At 35.8% G+C, this 13,429-nt stretch overlaps 1 protein-coding gene across 10 annotated transcripts in view; it reads right to left on the bottom strand.

The window, feature by feature from the left end:
• The window catches only part of LOC144303998 (peptidyl-prolyl cis-trans isomerase NIMA-interacting 4-like), a 139,136-nt gene that overhangs the window by 76,811 nt on the left and 48,896 nt on the right, over window positions 1-13,429 (bottom strand). For 9 of the 10 annotated variants that reach the window (XR_013370971.1, XR_013370969.1, XR_013370970.1 and 6 more), the window contains one exon: window positions 4,318-4,504. The exons of the other annotated variant lie outside the window; for it this stretch is intronic. The gene's annotated coding sequence lies outside the window, so the exon portion shown is untranslated. The remainder of the gene's footprint in view (window positions 1-4,317; window positions 4,505-13,429) is intronic. 10 annotated transcript variants of the gene reach the window in all.

Below are 13,429 nucleotides of genomic sequence, written 5' to 3'. Positions count from 1 at the left end.
ATTTTGTACTTAAATTCAATTTAGTTAACATATAGTGTATTATTAGTTTCAGGGGTAGAATTTAGTGATTCATCAGTTGCATATAACACTCACTCCTCATTACATCAAGTGCCCTCCTTAATGTCCATTACCCAATTACCTCAACTCCCCACCTGTCTCCCCTCTAGCAACCCTCAGTTTTCTTCCTGTAATTAAGAATCTCTTATGGTTTGCTTCCCTCTCTGTTCTTATCATATTTTACTTTTCCTTCTTTTCCTCTATGTTCATCCGTTCTGTTTCTTGAATTCCATGTATGAGTGAAATCATATGGTTTCTGTCTTTGACTGACTTATTTTGTTTAGCATAATACCCTCTCGTTCCATCCACATCATTGCAAATGGCAAGATTTCATTCTTTTTGATGGCTGAGTAATATTCCATTATATATTCCATTCTATAACATTCCATTATATATATTCCATCCTATCTATCTATCATCTATCTATCTATCTATCTATCATCTATCTATCTATCTATTTATCATCTATCTATCATCACCTCTTCATCCATTTGTCTGTTGATGGATATCGGGCTCTTTCCATATTTGGGCTATTGTGGACATTGTTGCTATAAATGTCAGGGTGCATGTACTCTTTTGAATCACTATTTTTGTATCCTTTGGATAAATGCCTAGCAGTTCAATTGCTGAGTCATAGGGTAGTTCTATTTTTAACTTTCTGAGGAACCTCTATACTGTCTTCCAGAGTGGCTGTGCCAGTTTCATTCCCACCAACAATGTAAGAAGGTTCCCCTTTCTCTGCATCCTTGCCAACTTCCATTGTTTCCTGAGTTGTTAATTTTAGACATTCTGATCAGTATGAGGTGTTATCTCATTGTAGTTTTTATTTGTATTTTCCTGATGCTGAGTAATGTTGAGCAATTTTTCATGTGTCTGTTAGCCATTTGTATATCTTCTTTAGAGGAACGTTTTTTGGGTGTTGAGTTTGATAGGTTCTTTATAGATATGTCATTTTGCCTTTAGCAGGCTAAGGCAAAATGATATGTCATTTTGATATGTCATTTATAAATAATCTTGTCCCATTTTATAGGCTGCATGTTAGTTTTGTTGATTGTTTCCTTTGCTGTGCAAAAATTTTTATCCTGATGAAGTCCTAATAGTTCATTTTTGTTTTTGTTTCCTTGCCGTTGGAGATGTCTCTAGCATGAAGCTGCTGTAGCTGAGGTCAAAGAGATTGCTGCCTATGTTCTCCCCTAGGATTTTGATGGATTCCTGCCTCACAGGTCTTTCATACATTTTGAATTTATTTTTGTGTCTGGTGTAAGAAAATGGTCCAATTTCATTCTTCAGCATGTGGCTATCCAGTTTTCATAACACCATCTGTTGAAGAGACTGTCTTCTTTTCCATTGGATATTCTTTCTTGCTTTGCTGAAGATTAGTTTATCGTGGAGTCGAGGGCCCATTTCTGGGTTCTCTATTGTGTTCCATTGATCTATGTTCTGTTTTTGTGTAAGTACCATACTGTTGTGATGATTGCAGATTTGTTATACAGCCTGAAGTCCGGAATTGTAATGTCTCCAGTTTTGGTTTGCTTTTTCAATACCACTTTGTCTATTCGGGGGTCTTTTCTGATTCCACACAAATTTTAGAATTGTTTGTTTCAGCTCTGTGAAAAATGCTGGTGGTCTTTCAATAGGTATTGCATTGCATGTGTAGATTGCTTTGTGTAGCATAGACATTTTGACAATATTTGTCCTTCATGGAATGTTTTTCTGTTTCTTTGTGTCTTCCTCAATTTCTTTCTGTGCCTGTTACTGGGAATGCAAATTGGTGCAGTCATAATACAAAACAGTATGGAAGTTCCTCAAAAACTTAAAAATAGAACAACCATATGGTCCAGCAATACCACTTCTGGATATTTATCCAAAAGAAATGAAAACAGTAACTCAAAAAGATACATGCACTCCCATAGTCATTGCAGCACTATTTATAATAGCCAACACATAGAAGCAACCTATATGTCCACTGATGGATGAATGCATAAAGAAAATGTGATACACACACACACATACTTTTCATCCATATGGACAAAAATTCACTTATAAAAAAGAATGAAATCTTGCCACTTGCAAAGCATGGGTGGACCTTGAGGGAATTATGCTACATGACATAAGTCAGACAGAGAAAGACATATAACATAAAAATCTCATTTATATATGGAAACTAAAAACACACACACAAACAAGAACCTATACTCATAGATACAGAAAACTATTTGCTGGGTGCCAGAGGTCGAGAGTAGAGGAGGTAAAATGGATGAATGGATGAAGGGGGCCAAAAGATACAAACTTCCAACTATAAAATAAATATGTTATTGGATATAATGTGCAGTATGGTGACTGGAGTTAATAATAAATCTATTGTATATTGAGAAGTTGCTGAGAGAGTAGATTTCAAATTTCTCATTACAAGGAAAAAAATTGTAATGATGTATGGTGATGATGTTAACTACATTTATGGTGGTGATCATTTTACAGTATATACAAATATTAAATAATTACATTGTGCATCTGAAAATAATATGTTATATATTGATTTTATCTCAATTAAAAGCACATGATTAAAATTATAAATGTCTTTATGTCAGTTCAAGTACATTTCTATTGCCAAATGAGTTTGCAAAATGCAAAATAACTTGAATTTCAGAGATCTTTGTATTCTTGGAATTTTGGATAAAGTTTTATTAGAGAAATCCCTCTATGGGATTCCTATGACAACCTTTCATAAACAGGGTATCATATTCCTATATCCAGAGACAGTAAGGTATCAGTGCTTTTTGTTCTCCACAGTTCGTGCCCATTCTCATATGTCTAACAATATGTCTCTACCCCAGACCTCCTTAAACTTCCCTCCAGATCTTTCTCCTTCCAGGCCCCTAATCAGCCATTGCCCATGATCCCACATATACTAAGCTTTAGTTTAGATATAGTACTGGGTGACTGGAAACATGGGCAGGGACAGAAGCAGATTGGATACAGAAGCAGATTGATATCCGGGTCATACCTATGACCCGGATCAACATGAGACAGGAGGATTAAAACAATCATAGTAGGAAGTTGGAAGGCTGAGAAAATCGTCTTTTCCTAGTGACTACTAGCTGACAGCACTGATATTGGTTAATTAATGAAACAGAACAAAACGTGAGTGGTTATTTCAAAATGCTAATCAAAGATATAGTAGAAAAAAATTCTAAGAACTCTTAGTGTTTATTTTGTAGATTGTTGCTGTCTCTCTCTCTCTCTTTATAAAAAGATTTTATTCACTTATTCATGAGAGCCACAGGGAACAGAGACACAGGCAGAGGGAGAAGCAGGCTCCCTGCGGGGAACCTGATGCAAGACTCCATCCCAGGACTCCAGGATCATGACCTGAGATGAAGGCAGATGCTCAACCACTGGGCTACCCAGATGCCCCTAGATTGTTGTTATCTTAAACTCAATTTACTTGAAATCAAACAAACAAACTTTGAGACTCAAAGGTATAGCATGTGTTGTCTATATTTCTAGCACTGGTACATTTTTCTTAGTCTCAAACTTTAATCATTTGTGACTTGCATCTCTTTAGATCCTATATTTAACTAATCCTTATAATTTTTTTCCCTTAAAAAGGCATCTGACATTTATTCATTGTGCTTTGTCTCTATCTCTGGCTTCTGACTTCAGACCCTTATTTCATTTTTTGATTATGAATTAATGTCCTAACTGAGCTTTCCTTGTCTAAACAAGCCTGCCTACCACTGGCAGATTAGGTTTCCTGAAAATCTATTTCAATAGTTCATTTTGGCCCCAAATTATTAAAAAACATAAATAAAAAGCTGTTTGTCAAATATCCTTAAGCAAGTTTAAAAAGAAAGTCCCCAACTGGGATCCCTGGGTGGCGCAGCGGTTTGGCGCCTGCCTTTGGCCCAGGGTGCGATCCTGGAGACCCGGGATCGAATCCCACGTCGGGCTCCTGGTGCATGGAGCCTGCTTCTCCCTCTGCCCATGTCTCTGCCTCTCTCTGTGTGTGTGTGTGTGACTATTATAAAAAAAAAAAAAAAAAGTCTCCAACTGAGCAAGTTTGTTTGCAACATGCTTGAGCGATTACTTTTTAAACTGGTTAAGGGATATTTGCAACTTATAAGTAAGAGACTCCAAAGAAAAATAAGAAAATGTCAGAGGTGGTAATTCACAAATGAAGAAATAGAAACAGACAATGCACATGAAAAAAAAAGTTAAGTTGATAATAATGGAAATGTGAATTAGAATATAGCTCATTACCTTTCTTTGCTACCCAGAGAGGGGTCCATATGATATTCTGGGTTCCTATAATAAATTAAAGGGAAATTTTCACATTGTCTGGAGCCTTTGATGTCCCACAAATGAAGGAGGAGGGTGTTCTCAAGTCTCTTGCAGCAGGACTCCACTTAGATGGAACCAGACTTGACTTCCAAATGGAACAGCACATCTACAAAGGAAAAGAGATAGCATCTATATCATAACCTAAAGAGTACCTGGATGATTCTTCTGGAGGCTTGTCCCATTGAAAATGCAGCTGATATCAGTGCTGTATCCTCCAGGAATACTGGCTGGTGAGATGCACTGAAGTTTGCTATGCCAGTGGAGTCACTCCTATTGCTGGCCACTCCACTCCTAGAACCTTCACCAACCAGATCCAGGCAGCCTTTTGGGAGCTGTAACTTGTAGTTATTGATCTTGGGGCTCACTGGTAGCCTCTCACAGAGGTGTGTTGTGTTAATCTGCCTACCATTGTTCTCTGTAACACTGACTTTGTTCTGCACTATGTGGACATTGCCATCCCATGCAACAACAAGGGAACTCATTCTGCGGATCTGATATGGTAAATACTGTCCCAGGGAGCTCTGCATGTGTGTGGCACCATCTCCCTTGAACATCCATCCAGATCACGTATAACCTCTACTCACAGATGTCCTGAGAGAGTAAAAAGGAAGAACAGGGTGCTGCTGAAAAGACTGTGACCAAGAAGGAATTTCTGGGTGACTGGGCTGCTCCAGTTCCCTAGATTTACCAACTCAACCTGACATCTCAGACTAGCCTGAACCTGTGCAGGTTCCCTTTGTGCCTATCCAGTAGTTCCCTACTGAAGATTAGAGTGCTCAGCCTATCATGGAAGATGGGTTTGCAAGTCTCACTGCTCAGGCCACTGAGTAGGTAGGAATAGCCACTGAGATTTTAAGCTCTTCTTCCTGACTTTTAGCCAGAAAATGGAAATATGGTTAATGGAAAATAGTTTCTTAAAAAAGAAAATTCAGCTCAACACTAACTAGTTTTCATGTTGGTCAAGATCACAAAGAATGATAATATCCATTAATAGTTAAGGAGTAGAAAAATAGATCCCTCATGAACACTGCTGAATTGAATGTAAATTAATGCAAATTTTCTAAAGTTTCCATAATATGTTCTTAAAATTGAAAAATATATATGATCTTTTATCTAGGATTTACACGTTTAGCAATTTATCCTAAGAAATGATTATGCACTTGCCCAAGGTTTATCTATAAAAATACTTGTCTCAAAAACATTTATGCCTGGGATCCCTGGGTGGCGCAGCGGTTTAGTGCCTGCCTTTGGCCCAGGGCGCGATCCTGGAGCCCCGGGATCGAATCCCACGTCGGGCTCCCGGTGCATGGAGCCTGCTTCTCCCTCTGCCTCTCTCTCTCTCTCTGTGTGTGTGTGTGTGTGTGACTATCATAAATAAATAAAAATTAAAAAAAAACATTTATGCCTGAAAAATGAAATATGAGAGAAAAATAAACAAATGGGATAGTTAAAAAAGTTGTGTAATTGCCATATGGTAAAATACTTTATGCAAATCATCAAAATGATGTAATAGAGTACATTGTAGGGAAATATATTCAAGGTAGAGTGTTAGGTAACAAAAACAAATCAATAAACAATATGTACAGTATGAAATCACTTTTAAAGAAAATAAATACACATAAAAAAAGAAATCTCAAAATACATAGCCCAAGATGCTAATAGGGTTTTCTGTAGTGATTTTTCTTTTTTTTTTTTTTTTTTTAAGATTTTTTTATTTATTTGAGAGAGAGAGAGAGAAAGAGAGTAGGAGAGCACCAGCAGGAGGGACAGAGGAAGAGGGAGAGAGAATCTCAAGCAGACTCCAGGCTGAGCATGGAGCCTGTTTTGGGGGCTCCATATCACAACCCTGAGATCATAACCTGAGCTGGACGTTCAACTGATTGCCTCACCCGGGCAACCTGGTCTTTCTTTTTAAATTAAAAATATATATCTTCCAGAATATGGATCATTTTATATAAAACGAATGAGTTTTTTTTTTTAATTTTTTTTTAAATTTTTATTTATTTATGATAGTCACAGAGAGAGAGAGAGAGGCAGAGACACAGGCAGAGGGAGAAGCAGGCTCCATGCACCGGGAGCCCGACGTGGGATTCGATCCCGGGTCTCCAGGATGGCGCCCTGGGCCAAAGGCAGGCGCCAAACCGCTGCGCCACCCAGGGATCCCAAAACGAATGAGTTTTTAATTGTAAAAATAAATGACTACTATTTGCAAGCTAAAGAGAACACTTGAGGACCATGGTCCCTATAGATCCCATTCTCCTGTCATTTCTCCTTACTTCCCTTCCCTCCCACATAACCAACACAGGTCACTGAATTAACACAACCCATTTAGTCTGGAGGCTCTCACAGGCCAGACAGATATCCTGGCTTTGTAATAATTCTTCAGTATTTGTGTCTGTGGCCTTCTTCAACATTCAGCTTAAAGAATGTCAACTAGATAAGCCAAATGCCAAATCTATCTAGAAAATTAATAGGGTGACAGATTTTGAAGTTAGATTTCCTTCATATTCGATTGAAGCAGTTTTATTTAAAGATACTATGCTACTGTTCAAATGAAGCCTTTTAATAAATATCTTCTCCAGCCAGTTTATCTTTAATTAAACTTAAGAAACAGATAAAAATCTGTATTTCATCTTCCAAAAAGATAAAAGAATAATCAGTAGCTTCCACTTCTTGTTTCAAGTTGTGGTTATCACTAAATTATATTACCTTGGTTAAAATATATATTTTAAAAATCTCAAACATGCACATAAGTAACAAACCTATTAACATATACCCATAAACACAAACATGACAATATATAAGCATCATATAAGACAAGGATGGCTTTTCTAAGTGGTTTAATCATGGATGGCAGCAGGTGTCATAAGAAAAAAAGTTCCCAGAGTACGATCAATCTTCATTTTTAGCACAGGACAACCTTTCATTTCATGGTGTAAATTTCACAATATTAAAAGACAACAATCTAGTTTACCTGATTAAAATAAGAGGGAAAGGACAATGTTTATGGGAAGCAACAACGTATGACAAAGGAGCCTGGGGCCATGCACTGACCAGTTGATGGGGACCCACTTACAAAGCCCTACCCACAAGGCACAAGGATAAGTTATCAAATATTTAACTATGTAGATATATCAAGAATTTACATGGAACTTTTAAAATGTGCAATCCCTTGCCTGTGTTTAAGATACCCTAATGATAACCAATTTGGAGTAGTAATGGTCCTGCCAAATGAGGTGTAAGATTGTTTCCAAATTCAATAAAACAGCAGTCTTCTGTGTCTTGACTTCAGGTGACCACTGAATGACAAAATGTTTCCCTCTTTTGGTGCAGTTTCTCAGCCTCCTGTTGCTTCTGCTGTTCAGAATATTTTAACATGAGGGTCAGTTGTTTGCTGCCAACCACGGATTCTGATATACCCAATGTCCCATTTTTTGCTTCAAGTTTCAAATGATCTTCAAGGATTTTATTCATCAGCCTCGGCTTTAAGCAGAATCTTTGAAGCTTCTGATTTCTCCTGCTTTGACATCATAAAACTGGGGCTTAAAGACTGTCTGCTGGTTCTCCCTGAGTAGTTCTTGCTGCTTTTTCCTCCTGGTGGAGAAGCCTGTGCTGTTTCCTGACCTCTTCAACCCAGTCTTTTTCATCATCTGAATTCTTAGAACTTTCTGTATCACTCAGTTTTTCTTTTAGTTCTTCCTTCTCTCTTTTTTTCTTCATAAAGCATTTGTTGCTCTAGAGTCTTCTTCCTTCTTCACTAACTTTTTAAACAACTGGAGTCAAAAGCTTAAATTCTTTACTTTCTTTGTCTACTTTGAAGTCAGTGTTCTCAAACAACTCTAAACCAATCATTGGTGAGAATATTAGAAAGACTCTTGATTTTCTTTTTTTCTTTTTTTTTTTTCTTTTTCTTTTCTTTTTTTCTGTAGATTTTTGCTTCTCTTCCTGTTCCTCAATTAATTTAAGTGCCAGATCTTTGTTAACTTCTGGCAATCCTTTAATTGGACTCTGTGCACATGATCTATCTTCTATCAGATCTTATTTTTCCTATATTCTTCATAACAAATAGCTTTACTATCAGTTTCACCTGTGATGAAGTCTTACATCCATGAAAAATCCATGCATATATGCCTGGTGAAAATGAGATGTATGAGTCCTAGATTTTCAAGGCCTGTCTTGGTGACAAATTTGCAATTCTCATAAACTGTGCTTTCTGGATTCTCTTGTAATTCTTCTGTCAAATTACCTAAGAAGGAATACCACCTTAAAGCAGAACTTAAAACTAAATTACTAGCTTATTTTAAGAGGATATAACTCAGGAATTACCAGATGAAAGAAATGCACAAGTCACAGGAGGGGAAAAGGGTTCAGAGCTTCCATGCCCTCTCCTAGCACACCACTTCCTGAATATCCACATGTTCACCAACCCAGAAGCTCCAAGGATAACGTATTTTTGTGATCCAAAGCATGAAACATGGATGTCATATATAAAAGTAAACTTATGGGGACAGGGAAGCAACTTATCTTAAATTGGAATTGGATAGTCTGGGACATATGATTGGTTTAGAAGCATCTTCAGAAAGTGGTGAAAAAATTGCTTTTCATTTATGTTCATTACCACTGCCAGGCTTTCAAAGATAATGAGAAAAATTAGGGTAAGCAATTCTTAAGAATTTGAGCATTTCATGACAAAAAAAATCAATAATAATGTATCTTTTTAAAGAAACAAATATATCTACATTTTCAAAATGAAATCATAGGACTGAAAAAGTGATGTGACTTTTTAAAATGCATACCATATGCTAGGTACCTTCTTCTATATCAGCTTCTTAAAGTACATATCCACTCCATAGTATATATATAGAAAAGAGTTTAGTCTAGCTAGTTTAGTAGAATTACTAAGGGGAATTAAATATCTCCTAGAATCCCTAGGAGAGCTGGAAGAGAACCAGACTCAGATGCTGCACTGACAGGAATGGTACAGAAAGGAAAAATGCCCAAATAGGACTTATAAATGAAAATTATTCTGAGGATTTCAAAAAGCATAAAGGAAAGTATTAATAATAGCATCATTAGAAACTAAAAGTACCTAGAAAAAATATTGAATAGCTTTTCTCAACTTTCACATGATTGAACTTCATCTAATTTCATGGCCGTTTTAGGTATCTAAAAGCAATATGTGTCCTTCACACCTGCTGACATTAATTCTAGTTCTAATGATGATTAAGCAAGTGTTACAAATTGCAAGACAGTCAGCAAAGTGATCAGTGGTGGATTGTATTATTTGCTTACAATTATTTTTCTCCTCCCTACCCTTGTCATGCTTCGCTATCAGCAGGGAATATATCCTCTTGCCCCACTGACATTGGTTTAGCCATATGACTTGCTTTGGTCAATGGAGTGAGTGTGAGCAGATGTGGCATACACTTGTTCGAGCAGAAGCTTTAAGTACCTTGCCTCAGTTGACTTTGTTCCTGAACAGCATCCACTGCCATCAGAACATCATGTCACAGTTGGTGCGTCCTCCTTCAAAAGGAATCCAGCAGTGAGAGGACTCATGGACCTGGGCTGAAATCAGTGGAGCCCAGTAGAGAAAAGCCTTCAAGCTATACCCACAACAATAGAAAATCTGTATTGTGGAAAGTGGCTGCAATTTTGTTGCCACCATTTGCAAAAGTTGGCTAATAAACTTCTCAAGTGGAGTCAGATTTAGAGATTACTAAATTTAAAAGGAAAATCCCTAAGATTAAATTAAGGCTGAATTAATTTTGCTTCCAGATGCCATCCCTAGTAATTTGTTTCTCCTGGCAGAAATATCTTTTAGCAAAAGAAATATATTCCACAGGGGCCTCAATCTCTTAAGAGAATGTGTAGTGGGTATTTTACTTTTTATATAATATATGAACATCTTTTGAGAATTTCCTAAATTGTATGTTATAATTTTTTCAATCATAATCAATTTCAGATACAAATAAAAATAAAATTGAATGTAGAATTCAGAAGTATTGATAATTATTATGAACTTGCTTTAAAACAATGTCTGTGAATATAACATTATTATTGTTGGGTATATTCAAATATAAGGCAAATGATTTTTTTCTCCTAAAATATTAATCCTCAGATAACAAGATATAGTTACTTTATATCCAGGTCTTACAAAGTCTTACTTATTGCTGGTTTTCTCTCAGTTTACTAAATTTGACTAATCAAGTTCTGTTTAGGAAAAAAAATACATTAGTCTGAAACCACAGATGTCAGTAGTAGTATTAAGTGATTGATTGATTAATTGATGAAAAAGCAAGAAAAATTTTTGATACAGATTTCTTCATTAATCTAGTAAACATAGCTTCATAATTGCAAGTGTTTGGTTGTAAATAAGCCTTTTAAAATTTACCTAAAAAGCAGAGCAGAAAGTTGTTTGTTCTGGGGAGATCATGAATGCATATACATAGAACAATATATAAAAAAAATGTACTCATGTTTTGTGGTTGTACACTTTTAGGATAAATTTTCCAGTGAGAGAATCATATGCAGATCTAAAATGTGTTTTGTCTAAAAATAAAAATGGACCAATAAAATGATGTGCTTTCGACAAATTCAGTATGCAACTCTAATGATGATGAGACTATTTTAGAAGATACATACAGAAAGCTTGACTAAAATAATTTCAAGAAATGTGAAAAAGCACATTTCTATATTAATAAGGTAATTATATAACTTGTGATTTTGAATATATTTCATAACTTATTTATAAATTAAATATTAAAAGTTGATATTTAACAGTTTTATATACATAATTAAATGTTAATTTTTTAGAATTAATTTTAAAAAACTCTGAATCTTCTTGCGAATTGAATATAGGGGTTAACTCATAGTAGGAATGTATGGTACCTGATTTCATTCTGACCCATTTCCCCTTAATATTGACTAATTACTATTAATTAATGTCTCATTAGGATCAATTCACTTATTTATTAATCAATTAACAAGTCTAGAATGCAATTTGCAAAAAAAGATGTCCATCTCTCCTAACACCAGAAGCCTACAGATTCAATGGAAAGGCAGAGGTCTTATTTAATGATTCTAACTTATGCGATTATGTTTTTTCTTTTGATTACTGAAGAAGTAGTCAGAATTCAAGAGCCAAAGGATAAGCTGTCACTTCAGGCTCAAATCAAGCCTTTGCTAATTAGAACATTGCTGAGCCCAATTAGACAGCTAATGATTTGACTACTGTCATTGGTAAAAAGGGACAAACTAAATTGGTTTCCTGCAACCACATTTTAAGATGAATTTTTATCAAATCCGTAAAGGCACATTATTTGAAAAATGGGAACAAGAAAAGGAAGACTACATAATTCCTTTTTGGGATCTTTTTCCCATGGTTCTAAAGTTCCAAAATTAGAGGTGGACTTTTAGTAATAGTTGAGGACACACAAATAGAAAGTACTTTCCTATTGATTTGCGAGTGGATTGATATGAGCCCATGTGGGTTAATCCTTCCAAAATAATAGTTAATGGAACTGTCAAAGTTATATCAGAAACTTACATACCCAAGAATATGGGTATGTACTTTCCAGAAAAACATGGATGAAATAAGATAATCCAATGGTTTTCTTGGAACCTACCTGAAAAAATTTAACTTTGAGCCCTTCAGGTTAGCTTGGTCCCGTATTTTAATTTAAGGGGTTAATCTTTTTAAAGAAGTACTTGTGGTTTTGGACAACGTGATCTAAAAATATTCTAAAAATTAAATATTATATAAATTTGATTGGCTCCTACTCTCACCTCTTTTCCTGTGCTACCAATTTCCATTCCAGACAAATCATCTCCAGCTAATAATCCCTTGTTTTTCATATCTGTGGGAGATGTATCATACATGCCTGATGACTATGCTCTAGAGTTTTGCCTTTTGAAGTGTAGTCTGTGGCCAAGTTCACAGAAGAGTGGCCTACAAATGCAGTCACAGGCTGCACTCAGACCTGCATTTTGAAGATGATTGGTTTGCACTTTTAAAGTTTGAGAAACGTACCTTTTGGTATTTCTTTGTTGTTACTCTTAAGAACAATAGTTCGCTGTTCAAGCTGCATATTAGAATCACCTGGGAAACTTTCAAAATCCCCAGCCCTTTGGTCAGCTCTTATACTTGACTATATCAGAATCCCAAGGTGGTTTAAGCATGGGTATATTTTAAAGATCCCCAGATGATCCAAATGTGTGGTCAAGGTTGAAATTCTTTAGTGTGAATCAGAATCACATGGTAGGATTCTCAAAACGTATTTTGACCTCCAAATGCATAGCATTTCTGATTCAGTAGTATACTATAGGTGGGATCTAAGATGTATCTTGAACAAGTTCCTAATCACTGGTGCTTGCTTACTTAGTGGCCATGCTATGAGAAATACAAATGTAAAGGATGTGACTCAAAGGTAGAAATTTCAAAAAAAAGGAAAAAGTTTCCAGCCTATCTCCTGCTATCATCTTATAAATAAATTGATGAACTCAATATCTATGTCCCATCTGACACCCTGAACTTCTTTTTTCTGAAACCCATATTACTACCATCCTCCAGAAATCGAATCACAGAACCACAACATGGACTTTCACTTTTAAAAGGTCAAACTTCACACTGGGTAGTTATATTTGAGTACAACACAACCACACTTGCCAATGTGCTTCTTTTTCTGGATTTTTCATATAACTAAATGATATCATCATTTATCTCAGCTATCTAAATCTATCAGGCATCAGAGTCATTTTTTATTATTTTTTCTCTTTTACCTTATGTCCAATATGGCAACAAGTTCTACTGATCATTTTCCTGTAATATCTTTAATTATATCTCCTCCTTATTCCTTTAACCATGAGCAATCAGCTTAGTCTCTCTTTGCAGATGATTGTAATCTCTCCCTAGCCTCATCCAGGCAAGCATTGACTGAATTCCTAAAATATAAACTGCTCTACACATACAAATCTTGTTCTCATAATCAAGAAGTGCCAATAGTTCTCCATTACACAGTCCAAAATAAAT

The sequence above is a fragment of the Canis aureus genome, chromosome 33 (genome assembly GCF_053574225.1).
Source record: "Canis aureus isolate CA01 chromosome 33, VMU_Caureus_v.1.0, whole genome shotgun sequence".
Lineage (NCBI taxonomy): Eukaryota > Metazoa > Chordata > Mammalia > Carnivora > Canidae > Canis > Canis aureus.
This window is presented reverse-complemented; position numbering and strand designations above follow the sequence as displayed.